The following is a 17,682-nucleotide window of genomic DNA, read 5'->3' as shown; positions in this document are numbered from 1 at the left end:
ATTATAATTTTGTTTAGGTATAAAATTATAAGATATCGAAATTGAAAGAGCTTTTTGTAAATAAAAAAGATTTACTCTGAAAATAAAGTAATGAAATAATGAAAAGTGCTTCTTCAAATTTTAAACGGTTTACAAGTTAAACCATCTATATTTTTAGAACAAGTTATAGAATACCATTGGAGATAATTTTACACCCAATATAAAGTTTGGAGCAAGATTTAAAGCATCCTTGAAGTTGCTTTAAATGTCATCAAATTACCAATATTTTCTATTCTATGAGATTGTTTAAACACTTATATATATATATATATATATTAATTCTTTTTTCTGTTTAGGAGGTTTACTAGTTCATGAATTTTAATTGATTTTAAAATATAATCATATATTGTTAGATTTATGATTTTGAAATCACGTGTTACATGTTAAAAATTTATGTTATTTATTTAATAATTTATGGGTTAGACTTAGACGAATCAAAACAAGTTATAAATTTCTATAGAAAAAGACAAAAATTTGAGATTTTCTGGACATGCAAAAATTCAGTGACTAATTCCTTAAAAGAGAATTAGTATACTTTTGAGAATTAGTATACTTTTGAGTTCATGTTCACAAACAGTTCTTAATTGTTGATTTTTTTTTCTTGTTATTAATGCTTTTAATTCTATAAGTTAAATTGTTATTTCTTTCTCCATTTGTATTTATAAGTCTGAAAACCAATAAATATTATCTCGCTTTAATTAATTAAGATTCTAGAAATAATTTAGAGATTCATTGATCCTTGTGTATCGACTCCGATCCGTATAAACAAACTTGCGGTGAAATGTCTTAAGTTATTACTCGAACAATCAAGTTGATATTCTTTTTGGTATTTTTTTGAAAATTTGTGAATTTTTGACACTATGATTATCACTCTTGTTCAAATTTCACCAACATATCCTCCTCCTCTCATTGCCTGCACCATTTTCCTACACAACCGGTCTATATCCATGAAAGCATCTTACGGCTCACGCTTCCCCAATAATCTCAAAACATTAACTGCACTCTCCATGTCTATCTGACCCTCCACATATTGAACACATGCGTATGCAGACAAAGCAAAATTATTCTTTGGGTCCCATCCATTTCGCCTCACCTCCATTGCCGTCTTCTTCCTCTCCTCTTCTTCCTTTTGATCTCCGAGCATGTCGTTCACCTTTGACTTGGTGTCTTGTATCACTCTTTTTCTGTAGTGATCAAATTCTAGGAAATCTTTTATCTCGACTTTGAAATAACGATGCTCCCCGGTATCCCACTCTATAAGAACCTCGTGAATCCCTTCGATATCGTCTTTCAACAAAAACAGCATAATTGATACGGTTAAACCACAAATCTCTCGATTAAGAACATAATCAAGCAATATGTTTGAATTGGCGTTCAGAAAACGCAGATTCAACTTCTCATGTTAGAATCCATGAAAGGATCTCAATCTAACAATGAGGAACACACACCAACAAACTAGAAAGAAGAAAAATTACAATTCTCAGATTTTCACATAATGAAGAAGAGGATGAACAGATCCCTATTAAATCTTTAACAACTTCAGCTTGATCCAATTATGTCCTTCTACGTCAATTCTCTTGCTTCCACAAATCACCAAGCTCCACGTGTCTCTATATATGAGCTACTGAATTACTATATCAAATCTCCCTTGTTTGCAGAACCTTGACCACAAGGTTCAGTGGTTAGAACTGTCTCTGCAAGTAAGAAATACTCCCAAGTAGATTCTTCCACAGTTTCATTACTCCAGTAGATTAGCACCATGGTAACTTCCCTTATGTGTGCCTACTTAGCTTGATTCAAGGGTCAAAGGTTTTGCCCGGTGTAACTTCAAACCTTCGTTTTACTTTGACAAATCCCATGTTAACAATTCGAACCACACATTGATACATTGCTACGACCATCTTGGGATCACTTTCAAGCTTGTAAACAACCAATCTCATGATGCAAAAGAGCTTCCTCCACTTGTCACTCTGTTCCCAGAGCTTATATCGCCATATGTGCTTGATTTGGAACCTCTCAGCAGCAGATAGAAACTGTAGTAATAGCAATGCATCCATGTCCTTATGCCTTTGCAACTTGTCCACATTGTTCACAAACTGCTCAAACTCAACTTGTAGAAAATAATGCACATCACTCTTGGTGGAAAAGATACACCAATCATGGATGGGCTCTAGCCAGCTTCTCCATTCCCTTGTGTACACTAGCTGCTTGTTTGCTTGAATGTGAGGAGCAGGAGACTGCACCCTACCTGATGGAAACACTTGACCAAAAGAATGCATAAACTGTACTTTCTTTAGTGCATGCTTTGTACTTGAACATCCTAAGATGGAACCACTCTCTCAATACTTCCCAGCCTTTGCACTTAAATTTCCACTTGTGCTTAATTTGGAACGTCACTACACCAAATATGAACTGAGACAATGAGATTGTTTCACTGATTTTCACAGAAGCTGGTTCTTCTTTCATCACAATCCACTTTTCAAACAGCCACTGTACCCTCTCCACTTTATAACCACTCAAGTTCTAGTTTTAAAACTTAAATCTCCAAGAATTGGGACACTTCTTTTCTTCCTCAAGCTCTAAAAGTATGTGCATTTTCTTAGAGTTCTTCTGGAGCCATAAGAGAGGTTCTTCTGGAGCCATAAGAGAGGTTCTTCTGCAGCCCTCTCATTGCTTGAATCCTGCAGCAGTCTGTTATGAGCCGACTTTGATCTAGTGATTGGAGCCGTGATTGGAACTAGAACAAAGAGATTTACGAGCTAACTTCCCTTTAACCCAACTCTCTCTTTGAGAATTAGGTTAATTGTTGGAAGCTTCCCATTCTCATTAGCATAAGAGGGTTCTTATATAGAACCTTACAAACCGACCTATCTCTCCTATTAAAAGAAAACTATATAAAACCTTAAATCTAATTAAAAAGGAATAACACCATAATTCTAATAACATATCAAAACCTAATAATCATATCATTACTCCCATCTTCCACTTGAAGGTTGTCCTCAAGCTTCAGCTCATGGCATGTCCTCCTCTTCAATTGGTTCGTCTTCTTGATTAGCACCATCATTGACTACCGTGATCTGAAAAAGAACTGGTTTGCAAACATGCCCTCGGGTGAAGAATTCATCACAATTGAAGCAGAGACCTTTCGCTCGTCGCTCTTCCATTTCTGCGGTGGTCAATTTCTTCAAAAACAGTTGTTGAGGAGCCGATTTCTCTTCTGTTTGTTGGGGCAACTGAGCTTCCTTGTCTTTTCCACCCTTGGAGCTCTCACGATTTCCTGTCCTAAGGAACAAGACCGAGTGTTGAGCTATTGGTGTCAAATGTCCTCCAAACGTCTGTGTCTGCTTGTCATTATCGATCTTGTATTCATTATCTAGAGCATATTCCATTGCTTTAAAAATGGTCTCAGGACGGAGATACTCGACTTCCTTCCTTAAACTATCTGTCAGTCCAACGCAAAACTGCCACAGTTGTTGGTCTCCAGTTAGTCTCGTTTGCCTTCCCAAACATTCCTCAAATTGGTTACAATACTCATCAACTGTTCCCGTATGTCGTAGATTACATAACTCTCCAATTGGATTCACGGCATCAGCCTTTCCAAAACGACTTTTACAAATCCTCTTAAATTCAACCCAGCCTAGCATATGCGTGACTAACCTTATCAAATTGTTGTGCCAGTGATACGCTTTACCAGTCAAGACAAAGGTTGCTTGGCGAACTCTTGCATCGTCATTGAAGATACCTTGATCTTCGAAATAATCTTCACACTTTTGTAACCACTCAATTGCGTTAGTTGTACCATCGTAAGGTGGAAACTCCATCCTTGATGGTGGCACCATAATTCTATCAGCCTCTTCCCATCCACTTTCTCTAGAGCTCTTCCAACCAATTCCTTTTTGCACTCTAATATCTCCTGTCACGTAACTGGTTGTTTCTTCTTCTTCTTGGACATCTCCAATTAGTAACTGGCCACTCTCCTCCCCCGTCAGCCAGGCGGTGACCACGCTCTCTTCCCACAGAGCGTTTAGTCCATAGCCCTCCTGAAGAAACCCTTCTCTGATCGCTTATCAAACCTATGTTGTCTTGAGATGTTCCCTTGTTTAGTTTCCTCTTTGATATAGAGACTTCTTCTTTTCCTTCATCTGTCACCTCTATAGCCACAACTAACGAAAGAGCTTCAAATTTTTTTGTGTTTTCTCCTTTTTCTGTCGTAAAGCTCTCTTGGAGTATTTTGTGTGTTTTCACAAAGTTCCTCACGAAGTTCTTCTATCCTTGATTTATTCTGCTCTCTCTCCTAATTCTGGGCTGCAACAATGGATTCCAGAGCCGCCTGTTGTGCCTCTGTTGCCTTTTGCAGATCCTCGGTGTTAGCCTTCATCGGAGTCAACTTCTCGTTGATCTTGTTGATGTCAGCTTTCAGCTCCGTTTTCATTGATTCCATTGCTTCAAACAGTTTTGCTTCCATCGCTTCAAGCAGTTTTGTGAGTTGGGCTTGAATGGATCCAGTCTCTCCCATTGAATCATCTTGCTCTGATACCAAGTTGTTATGAGCTGACTTTGATCTAGTGATTGGAGCCGTGATTGGAACTAGAACAAAGAGATTTAAGAGCTAACTTTCCTTTAACCCAACTCTCTCTTTGAGAATTAGGTTAATTATTGGAAGCTTCCCTTTTCATTAGCATAACAACTTAAATCTAATTAAAAAGGAATCTAATTATATAGAACCTTACAAACCGACCTATCTCTCTTATTAAAAGGAAACTATATAAAACCTTAAATCTAATTAAAAAGGAATAACACCATAATTTTAATAACATATCAAAACCTAATAATCATATCACAGTCCTTCTACCACAACTTTGTACTTGAACCACCACCTCTTAGAAAACTTGCTCTTTTTACTACTCATTACTCTTTGGAGAACAAATCTGATTTGATTTAGCCACTCATTCGCCATTACAATCTTCTCATAAACAGTTTGTTTTTTATGTCCTGGATCACTCTTTGTTATCCCAAGCAGTGTACCAAGCAAACAACATCTCAAGTTAACAGCCCTTGCCACTTTGAACTTGAACCACCAAGTCTTTGAAAACCTTTTCTTTCTCAAAATTTGCAACAGATTCGTTCTTAGTGGCTTTAAATCAAACACTTGGTGTGCCATACTACCAGGATATGCAAGATCAAAATCTGACTTAGATCGATGTGTTCTCACAATTGCAGATGGCAAATCATCATCAACATCCACAGATTTAATTGGCAAATCATCACCAACATCCTGAGATTCTATGGGAGACCTATGGCTAATTTCCAAGCGAGAGATTGATGGTACCCGCTGATTAAGAACAGAGTATGTCGAATGATTCAGCTTGTTTTCCACTGTTCGATCCTTGCTTCCAATCAATTCCATTGCAACCTCCATTTCAATCGATTGTTTATCATTAAGAGATTGATCTTCATCACAATCCATCATGAGAATACCTGAATTCATGTGACGCAGATGGTGATCTGGAGTTTCTAGTTCATCGCAGAACATACAAAGTCCTTTGAACCATCTCTAATTAAACTCTTCCCACGAAATTCTACGATGAATCTTCTTTACTCATAAACCTAATGATTCTGCCGTTTCACTAACCATCGCTTCTTCCACCTTCGTCATAGCTCTTGCTTCCTCCATTGATTCAGAGGATGACACAACTCTGATACCTTGGCTTCCAATGAATTCCATTACAACCTCCATTTCAATCGATTGTTTATCATTAAGAGATTGATCTTCATCACAATCCATCATGAGAATACCTGAATTCTTGTGATGCAGATGGTGATATGGAGTTTTTAGTTCATCGCAGAACATACAAAGTCCTTTGAACCATCTCTCATTAAACTCTTCCCACGAAATTCTCCGATGAATCTTCTTTACTCGTAAACCTAACGATTCTGCCGTTTCACTAACCATCGCTTCTTCCACCTTCGTCATAGCTCTTGCTTCCTCCATTGATTCCGAGGATGACACAGCTCTGATACCTTTGATACGGTTAAACCACAAATCTCTCGATTAAGAACAGAATCAAGCAATATATTTGAATTGGCGTTCATAAAACGCAGATTCAACTTCTCATGTTAGAATCCATGAAAGGATCTCAATCTAACAATGAGGAACACACACCAACAAACTAGAAAGAAGAAAAATTACAATTCTAAGATTTTCACATAATGAAGAAGAGGATGAACAGCTCCCTCTTAAGTCTTTAACAACTTCAGCTTGATCCAATTACGTCCTTCCACGTCAATTCTCTTGCTTCCACAAATCACCAAGCTCCACGTGTCTCTATATATGAGCTACTGAATTACTATATCAATAATCGTGCGAGTATATTGACGGATGTCAAACTCTTTCCTATCCTTAGCTATGTTCCACAAACGGCGAAGGTTTTCCTTTTCTCCTATACGCTTACAAATTAGCATGAGAATTTAATAGACTTTTGGTCCAAGGATGTCGTAATACTCATAATTAACCAATAATGGCTCTGACTTACGCAACATAGCTACACCAAATCCCTATGGTCTTTTCTCCTCCAACTTGTTCAAAAAGTTTTGCATTCCACTTACGTCACATACTGATATGTATGAAGCAAACATCTTGTAAATTGGTGGTACTCGTTCAGATTCCATCTTTTCGCCGTCCCTCTGGCGGTGATGAATGCTTCTAAGTTCCAAAGCTTTTACATTCTTGAACTCCCTGAACGGCAAAGATATTGTTTTGGGGAAGCGAAAAAAGGAAAACCTACAAGGAAGAATCCTCAACAAGCTACCCACTTGTGATCGTCGAACAAATTGATTCATGCTCTCAAGGCAAAAGACAATCACATGCATACACAAACCCTATATCTTTTTTCTTATTGGAATTATTTGCTTTCGTAACACATCATTTGTTTCTCAAACAACCTTGCAACTATACATATGGGATGCAGCCAAACCAAAAAAAAATGATCACATCCCTAGCTAGCCGTCAATATTGGAATTTTTGAAAATAAATATGAAAAAGTAAATCTATTGAATAAGAAGTTTTTACTTTTCTAACAAATAGTAAAAATTAAACGATGTTATGAATATATTTTATTATGTGGATGTCCATTATCGGTCTATTAATAAATTTAGCGTATAACCTAAAACCCTATTGTCGTATCACGATATCTATATTAATATTTTTAGTGTACAATTTTGTGCCACTTTTTTTCCTTTACTCGAGTCGGGTTTTTTAAAAAAAATCTAAACCGATTACACTAATCGGATTTTCTCTAGATATTCTTTAGAGACCGGGTAAAAATCAGAATGTATAACCCCAAATTATATTTACGGATCTTCCTTAATCTTCTCTTTAGTTACTATATTCTTTTTTGTAAAGTAGTGCAGTGAAAAATTCACATTAATCCGTGATAAGAATTGATAAGAATTGTAATCCGTCTGAACGAAAAAGAAAAAAAAAATTCAGATTAAATGTAAACATTAAAATCGTCCTACAAATAAGGAAAAATATTAATAATATATGATATAAGAATTAATGTGTGTCCTATAAATAAGGGAAGATCAGTTCGTTTGGTTAATGTGCCTTTTATAAATAGAGATAAGTTGCAAAATAGTACATTATTGAAACATAATTAGGAAATTAATACATTTACTATTTATAATTTGCAAAACAATTACCTTTCACTATTCACTACTATTTACATTACTTTCTAAACCTCAAAAAATCTTATTATTTACAAATATGCCATTAAAAATAAATATTATTTATTATTTATTACATTACCCCTTTAACTAGTAATTAAAATAAGAATCAATATAAATTTGTTTTCTAAAATTTTTTAGCTATATAAAATTCTATATTTTTGCATCTAATATTTGATATCTATTTTTTTCAAAGATTTGTTTTTATTACGTAAAATAAGTTTCATAAATTTTTATCCGTACAACTAAATAACTGTACAGATGTAATCCGTACAATTTATTAAGTGTACAAATAAATATTAATACATACATTTTAAGGTGTACAAGTCATTTAGTATACATATGTATATTAATATACACATTTTCATCCGTACAGCTGATATAAAGTATATTAAATATAAATAAAATAAAATAAATTATATTTTTGTATTTCCGTATACTAAATGAGCTGTACAGATGCAACTACCCTTTTGTAATTTCACACCACTACACTTTACCCCACTTTTTCATCTATCTCACATCTCTTCTATTACATAAATAGTAAAACCCACCTATTTCTCTAATTATAAATAATAATTGTACTAAAAACCCTATTATGTTTTAAAAATGTACTACTTTCCAAATTTACCCATATAAATAAGGGAAGATATGAATTCCAGATTTGCAAAGTATTCAATTGGAATCCACGAAACCATATAACAATTATATAGTTTTTATTCCACCAGTCAAGCAAATCTTTGACCAGGTGTGGATAAATTTCCACATCGAAGAACCATCAGCAACCAAGTGGTCGTAACCGAAACTAATAACGATCCCATCTTTTATCTCGGTGACTTGTAATGCAAGCAAGGGCTCCCAGATGCTTCTAACACCGTTCATGGGGAAGAAAAGCCTTAAAAAGTCAGGAAAAGAGCCTTGAGGTTGAAGGATACCAGTTACCGAGAGAGATTCCGCTATGGCATGAACAAATTTGACACCACGACCATCGTCACAGTCAAGATAAAGCGACACCGTCCTATCTTCGTGGTTGTTCACTTTCACAAGACGACCAGCGTGAAAGAAAGTAAAAGAATTTGAAAGATTGTTTTTCTTTTATTACAATCGTTAAGTTTGTTGTTACAAAGCTCAAGCTCTTTTATAGAGATACACAAGGGTTTAACCTAGTGTCTAGAATATTCTGGTCTTGTCCAGCTGTGGTTATTGTGATGTCAATCAGCTGGCATCATCGTCGCATGATTCAAGGAGTTCAAACCTGTTCTGCGTGATCAGCTCCATACCTGCAGCATTCTGTTTGTCTCTTGTTGCAAGTTGTGTAAGAATGTTGCAGGTTGTTGCAGGTATCCGTTGGTGCGGATTGGGCTTGAATGCTGGTGGGCTTGAGCTGGACTTGAATCTCTCAGAGCCTGTTTGCAAAACATTGTCGTTTGAACCTCTGCTGTTGATACTCCCCCGCAAACTTGGAGTAGGTGGAACAACTACACCGAGTTTGGTCCGTAGAGTGTTAAATGCGTGTTGTGGAAGTGATTTGGTGAAGATATCAGCGATCTGATACTCAGCAGGGATGTGATTGACAATGAGATTTCCAAAAGCCACCTGCTCTCTAACATAATGGTAGTGAGAGGCAAAATGTTTTGTGCGAGCATGGAAATTTGAGTTTGCAGTCAGGTACACAGCAGAGAGATTATCGCAAAAAGCTCTGGTGTTTCAAACTGAGGAACGCCAAGGCTTTTGAGTAGATTCACAAGCCAAGTGATTTCTGATGTAGCTTCGGACATGGCTCTATACTCTGCCTCGGTTGAGCTTTTGGACACTGTAGGTTGCTTTCGTGAGGACCAGGAGATGATATTATTCCCAAGAAAAGTGCAAAAACCACCAGTGGAGCGACTAGTAGTGTGACAACCATTGTGATCACTATCAAACTCGCAGCTTGCAATTTGTATTGTTGCTGAGGGATATGCCCATCGTGGTGGTGCCTTTAATGTAGCGTAGTATGCGCTTGAGAAGTTGAAAATCAGAGACTGTGGGAGCATGCATTTTTTGACACATATAGTTGACAGAAAACTGAATATCCGGCCTTGTGAGAGTCAAGTACTCAAGTTTCCCAGCAAGACTTCTGAAATACTTTGGATTTTCAAAAAGTTTGTGTTGATTAGGAGCTCTGCTTAATTGTTGTGGAAGAGGAGTGGCAACTGCAGAGCAGGTAGACATTCCAGCTGTAAGGAGAAGGTCTTCAGCATATTTTTGTTGAGAAAGAAACAGCCCTCCAGGATGAAAGTGAGCCTGAATGCCGAGGAAATAGTGCAACCCAAATCTTTCATCCAAAATTGTTTGTTGAGCTCGTCAATGAGGCTGTCAAGGAGACTAGAGGGATTTCCTGTGATTATCATATCATCAACATCGAGGAGTAGAAAAATAACATCGTTATTCTTAGTACATATAAAGATAGAAGGATCAGGAATGCTGCAGAAGAAACCAAATTCAAGCAAGAAATTGCTAAATTTATCAAACCAAGCTCTTGGAGCCTATTTTAGTCCATAGAGTGACTTGTGAAGTAAGCAGACATGATTAGGATGATCTTTGTCAATGAAACCTGCTGGTTGTTTCATAAAAACGGTTTCTGTGAGATCTCCATGAAGAAATGCATTTTGAACATCCATTTGTTTGAGTTCCCAATTCAAAAGTGTGGCAACATGGAGAACTGCTCGAACTGTAGGAGTGCGAACCACTGGACTATATGTTTCAAGATAATCGATACCCTCTTCTTGGTTAAAGACTTGAGCTACTAATCGAGCTTTGAATTTATCTAAGCTACCATCAGCATGAAGTTTGACTCTGAATACCCATATGGAACCTAACTCTGAATACCCATATGGAGCCTAACACATGCATATCAGGTGTATGAGGAACAAGGGACCATGTACCAGTTGCTTTACAGTTCCCCATCTCGTCACCCATAGCATTTGTCCATCTTTCATCTTGTAAAGCTTCAGTGACTGTTGTAGGCATTGGATAAGATACTTTATGGGAGAGAAGAGCATAACGTTGATTTGGTTTACTGATACCTGCTTTTAATCGTGTGACCATGGGATGAGTGGAGTCAGTTGTGTGCTCATTTGAAACTGCAAAGTCTGTTGTGAATGGCAGAGTTGGTGATGAGATAATGTTGTTTAAGCTTTCCGTACACCCAGTACATTCCTCATCATCAACAACCATGACAACAGGGGAGGCGGTTTCAGCAGGAGAATCAAGTGAAACCGTTGCAGGAGTCTCAGATAATGGTGTTGCAGGGATCTCAGTATCGTTTGATGATGTAGGAATTTCATCAGCAGGAAGCAATGCAGGAGTTTCAGGATCAGTAGTGAGTGCAGGAGTCTCGATATTACTGAGAGTAGGGGTAACACTTTCAGACTCTGCTGGATCAGGAGTCGCGATAGGTGAACCTTTAAGCCAAGCAGTATACACCGGTGTGGGAACAAATCGTTGTGTAGAAGCATAAGTGTGGACAAAAGGAAAGGATCCTTCATCAAATAGCACATGCCTGCTCAAGTAGACACGACCAGTGGGAGGATAAAAACATCAATAACCTTTGTATTTTTCTGTATAACCGAGAAAAATACATTTGAGAGACCGAGGATCAAATTTATTGTGAGCATAGGAGCGGAGAGTAGGATAACAGGCACAACCGAAGATTCGAAGAGCAGAGTACTCAGGGGCTTTACCAATTAAAACTTCAAATGGACTGCGATTGTTGTCAAGAGAAGTAGTTGGTAAGAGATTGCAGAGAAAGTTTGCAGTGAAGAAGGCCTCGACCCAATAACTCTGAGGTGTCTTGCTCTGAAAGAGGAGAGTGAGTGCCATTTCTGTTAGTTGTCTATGCTTCCTCTCTGCTAAGCCATTCTGTTCTGGTGTGTGAGGACAAGAGATGTAGTGTTGAATACCAGATTCGTGCAAGATAGTTAAAAAACTTTGACTTATGAACTCTCCTCCACCATCTGATTGAAAGGTACCAATTTGATTTTGCAGAAGATTTTCTACTAGAAGCTTATACTTGATGAATATAGAGCAGAAATCAGACTTTCTCTTTAGAGGATAAAACCAGCAATATCTTGAAAATTTGTCTATAAAGACTACATAGAACCTGAATCCCTGAATGGAAGAAACAGGAGAAGGACCCCAGAGATCACAATGTACTCTCTCTAAAGGTCTAGAAGCATGAAAGACAGAAGGAATAAATGGCAACTTCGAACTCTTCCCTAGCCGACATGATTCACACATCTTGCTGGTACTTTTATTTATCTGAATTGCCTTATTAGTAGATAGGAGTTGGAGAACTTGACCATTAGGATGTCCTAATCTTCGATGCCAAACTTCATCTGATGTCTTAATTTGTCTCGTAGAGTAGAACGTCTTATACTTTTGATCCTCCAACTTATAGAGACCATCATTTTCCTTTCCCTTTGTCAGAACCTTGTAAGTTTCCTTGTCCTTCACAACAACATCATCAGAATCGAATGTAACAACACATGGATAGTCTTTACATAACTTTGAGACTGACAACAGAGATTTTGCTATGTCAGGACAAACCAATACGTCATTTAACGGAAGATTACCTGACGTGGATGGTAGATTAGTTGAGCCGATGTGAGTGATAGGAAGGAATTTGCCGTCACTTGCCATCACAGTGTCGTTGCCATGGTAGGCTTGAGCTTTCTGAAGTCGCTGAATATTGTTGGTGATGTGAGTCGTTGCTCCTGAATCAGGATACCAAGCATTGTCCTCAGTGACATCAGTCATGTGCAGGGCAGAGAAAGCAGCTGCTACTGGAGTAGGTTTCTGTTGATACTCTTCATCAAAACGAAACCAGCAATCAATAGCATTGTGACCTTTTTTTATTGCAGATTTGGCACACTGGCAAGTCGCTGCTTCGAGAAGATGGGTTAGACGTGAACTGTTGATGGAAGCCACTTCCTCTGGTTGAGTAATTTCCGCATCCCCTGCCTCTGCTACCGCGGCCTCTGTTTTGATAACCTGAAGATCTTGCAGTGTTGAACGCCAGGTGAGGTGAGACATCAGAAGTAGTTGAGTATCCTTGAAGACGATCATCATAGCTAGTTAAGCGAGAGATGACATTCTCATAAGTAGGTTCAGGACTGCGATCCATGGAGTCTTCAATAACCGTGATGAATTGTTCATAATCACGACTTAAACCCCTCAAGGCAGCAAATATCTTCATTTTCTCACTCACAGGATCTCCAATAGAGGCAAGCTGGTCACAAATGTCTTTGATGCTTCTGAGATAGTCTGACATGGTTTTGTCTAGCTTCTCAGCGTTCTGTAGACGTCTTTGCATCTCAAACAGTCTAGAGGAGGAGGTACGGTTGAAGTGAGAAATGAGAGTCTCCTATACTTCTTGAGCGGTTGTTGCTCCTACGACCAGCCGCAGGACATTCTCGCTCATGGATCCAAGCAGCCATGCTTTGACAACTTGATCAGATCTAGACCAAATCTCAAATTCTGGATTGTTGATGTCTTCAAGCTTGTCACCAGTTTCGTTGCGGATATGAATCGTCTCACGTGGTGGTTTGCAGGCGCCGTTGACAAAACCCAGTAAGGCTTGTGTCCGCAGGAACGACTCAAATTGTGATTTCCAGATTATGTAGTTTTGCTCGGTGAGCTTGATGGTAAAACAATTTGAGATGTGTAAGGAAGGAGATGAGTAGAGATCCATGGTTCCATCCATGGCTCTGATACCATGAAAGCAATCTCAAACAAGATAGATAATGCTCTTAAAGAGCTTATTGAAAGAGAAATCTAAAACTGAAAATACAATAGCTCATTGGAGCTTTATTCAAATGTAAAGAACAAAGAAAATGAGAGAAGCTTTAGGTTGTCTTCAAGAACAAAGTGATTGTAGATTTATATTTCATAAATGGGAAGAAGGAGAGTTGTCTCAATACAACTCTCAAGGTTACATTTCTTAGAGTCATTACACATATATATATATGAAACTTATCTCACTTGGGAAACCCTAGTTACATGAGCTTTAAGACTAGTAATGGATCATACTATTGGGCTTTGTGGCTTGCTCTAATACTCCCCCGGAAACTTGGCGTGGTGTGAAAGCAACATGACAAGTTTGAAACCGCAAATGCAATGGCTTTGACATGAGAATGCGTCGTCGAAGCAAGATCGTTGTGATGTAGATAGCAGCATCTCTTCACCATAAAACCAGTGAGTAGTGTGAGAACTTTTCAGGTTCTTTTGACCTATTATTTGTCTCACAAAGAGTTCGGGTTTTCTTTACCTCGTTTAACTCTCCTAAGCCGTCTATGAAAAAGAAGAATTTGCTTCCCACAAACTACTTAAATCCTACTTGCTATCTGCTTCTCATCCATTTACCAACCACAATTTGCATAAAACCAATGTCTATCTCTTTGACATTTTAACAAACACCTTGTGTGCTCTCAGCAAACCAGAAAAAAATCCAGCCATAAACCCATCCTTATGAAATCCAAGACCATCTGTTTGCATTCTAACTTCATGAGTTCAATCTTATAATCTAAACTAGCCAGCACAAACCACCATAGAAACGACAACCAGCAAAATTCCAAGCCTATAACTCTAAACCGTTTCTTCCCCTTTCTCAAGCTCCATGTTCTGTTTTTGCTTTAAGCTTCAACGGTTGAAGAAATCATTATCTTCTCTTAGTTGACTTCCTCTTAGCTCGTGACCTTGATGGATCCCTAGCAATGGACGAGACGATTAGAAAACGTCACTGCTGGTCTGACTTTGGAACTAGTAGAACCGGCAAACCCATGAACCGTATTGCTCTGGTACCATGAAAGAAAGTAAAAGAATTTGAAAGATTGTTTTTCTTTTATTACAATCATTAAGTTTGTTGCTACAAAGCTCAAGCTCTTTTACAGAGATACACAAGGGTTTAACCTAGTGTCTAGAATATTCTGGTCTTGTCCAGCTGTGGTGATTGTGATGTCAATCAGCTGGCATCATTGTCGCATGATTCAAGGAGTTCAAACCTGTTCTGCGTGATCAGCTCCGTACCTGCAGCATTCTGTTTGTCTCTTGTTGCAGGTTGTGTAAGAATGTTGCAGGTTGTTGCAGGTATCCGTTGGTGCGGATTGGGCTTGAGCTGGACTTGAATCTCTCAGAGCCTGTTTGCAAAACGTTGCCGTTTTAAGCTCTGCTGTTGATACAGCGAAGGGGAAGTAGGTCTCTAGAGTTGTAGACAGAGAGGACTTTAACAGAGAGATGAAACGGGTTTGCTGGTCGGGTTTAGGGAAAAGGAGACCTCCTTGAGAGTAGTCGAGATAGAGAAGGCTAAGATCAGATGGAGTAAGATGGATCTTTGCATGACCCGAATGACTGATGTTTCCGGGTTTAACAATGCTCGAAGAAATCACGGTCACTCTTCCGTTAAGAAAGGAATACAATTTTTTTTTTGGTAATACCAAAATGATTCATTGATAGCCACACGAAAAGCAAACTCAAAGCCATATCTTGAAACCTTGACTATGCACCAAACAATGATGTTAGAACAGCTGTCTATTGATAAAACGCATATATTTTATTTTTTTCACCTATTAATAAAACCACGTCGTACATTCTTTTTGGTATTTGTTTCTGGTACGTAGAGTGTTTTAGTTAATGCTAATCTGTTATCATCAATCTTTTTCAAACGTCACCAACATATCCTCCTCCTCTCATTGCCTCCACCATTTTCCTACTCAACTGATCTTTATCCATGAAAGGCTTGATAGGATCTTGCGGCTCACGCTTCCCCAATAATCTTAAAACATCAACTGCACTCTCAATGTCTGTCCGACCCTCGACATATTGAACACATGCGTATGCAGACAAAGCAAGATTCTTGTTTGGGTCCCATCCGTTTTGCCTCACTTCCATCGCCGTTTTATTCCTCTCCTCTTCTTCCTTATGATCTTCAAGCATGTCGTTCACTGTTGACTTGGTGTCTTGTATCGCGAATTTTCTGTAATGATCAAATTCCAGAATATCTTTTATCTTGACTTCGGAAAAACGATGCTCCCCCGAATACCACTCTTCAAGAACCTCGTGAACCCCTTCGAGATCGTCTTTAACCCAAAAGATCGCAATCGTGCGAGTATATTGACCGATTGTATCAAACACTTTCCTATCCTTAGCTAAGTTCCACAAACGGCGACGGTCTTCCTTTTCTCCTATACGCCTATAAGTTAACATGAGATACCAATAGACTTTTGGTCCGAGGACGTCGTAATATCCATCATTAACCAATAATGGCCCTGACTTACGCAACATAGCTAAACCAAACCCCTTTGGTCTTTTCTCCTCCAACTTGTTCAAAAACTTTTCCATTCCATTTAAGTCAGATGCTGATATGTAACAAGCTAAAGATTAACATCTTGTAAATCGGTATTCCTTCAGGTTCCATCTTTTGGCCGCCCCTCTCTTCTGATTTATAAATGCTTCTGAGTTCCAAATATGTCTGAAGTTTTTCTTTCATCTTTTTCTTTCTTTCTTGCTCCTTCTCTGAGAGCAAATCTTCTTTATTCTTGAACTCCCCAAACGGAAAAGATACTGTTTTGGGGAAGCGAAAAAAGGAAAACCTACAAGGAAGAATCCTCAACAAGCTACCCACCGGTGATCGTCGAACAAGATGATTCATGCTCAAGTCAAAAGACAATCACATAAACAAATCCTATATATATATATTATATAACCCAATATCTTTTCTTATTGGATTTTATATGCTTTCGTAACACATCATTTTTCTCTCAAACAACCTTGCAACTATAAATCCGGGATCCAGCAATAAATCAATGATCCCTAATATTGTAGCTACACGTCAATATTGGAATTTTTTAAAATAAATGTAAAAGTAAATATAGTGAATAACAAGTTTTACTTTTATAACACATAAAAATTAAATGAGAGTTTTTCTCGTTAACAAAAAAGGAAAAATAATTAATTTTCCCTGATGCATCATGAAATGTCGATTAGGGTCACCAAACTTGGAACGCAAAAATAAAGTAAAGGAAACACAAAATTAAGACAAATTTTCCAGAATCCATAGATTGATATGCAAAGCCCCACAATTTTACCAGAATTCTACTTCCAATACCTAATTTTGAAATCTTTACATTTTCAACATAATCTTCTGCATTAGTATTAGTTTTCATTAGTCACTAATAGAGATGTCAAACGGGCATGCCCGCGCCCAAACGGGCTGACCGTGGCGGTTCCGTCTTTTTAGTGATCCGTCGGAGAAAGGTCCGCCACGGGCAGCGGGCGACGTATCAGTGCCCAAGACCCTTCAATCGCACATGAGGCAGGAACATAGCAAAACAAGTAGAACCATAAACAACAACTGAAGATGTTTAAATTGAATTTTAAATCAAATAAATAGTCAACTGAAACAATAAACCAAAGTATTAAACTGAAACATTAAAGCAAAGTATTAAAATGAAACATTTAACCAAAGTATTAAACTGAAATCTGAAAACATAAATTTCAAGGTCAAGATGTCTCTTCAACCAAATCAAGCTTCATCTTCAACAATTGATTGGAAATAAGGTAATGTCTCATCTTTATCAAATTCTTCATCTTCCTCTACATATGGCAAAGTAATAGAAAAAGGTAAAGGTAAATATATATGGTCGCTTGAGAAAGGCCACACCTGCTGTGGGAAAAAGCTAAAGAGAAACGAGACTTGTGGTGAAGCAGGTGAAAGCCTGCAAACTATGGAAGGATGATATCTTTTGGGATAGAAATAGCAGAGGCTGCACCATCTGAGATTAATAATATTGATTTCGAGTAAGCACATTTAAATCGTATAAACCATGTACCGTTTGTGATGAGGTGATGAATAATCTATACATTTTACTTGGTGAAGGGTGCGGT

General features: G+C 37.9%; 1 pseudogene; it reads right to left on the bottom strand.

The window, feature by feature from the left end:
- Positions 1-15,456: 15,456 nt before the first annotated feature.
- On the bottom strand, positions 15,457-16,447 carry LOC147942707 (pentatricopeptide repeat-containing protein At2g20710, mitochondrial-like; annotated as a pseudogene).
- Positions 16,448-17,682: the final 1,235 nt, after the last annotated feature.

Source organism: Camelina sativa, chromosome 6, assembly GCF_030686135.1.
Source record: "Camelina sativa cultivar CO46 ecotype springtype chromosome 6, ASM3068613v1".
Classification (NCBI taxonomy): domain Eukaryota; kingdom Viridiplantae; phylum Streptophyta; class Magnoliopsida; order Brassicales; family Brassicaceae; genus Camelina; species Camelina sativa.
Note: the sequence above shows the minus strand (reverse complement) of the source record. Positions and strands in the feature narration are given on the sequence as shown.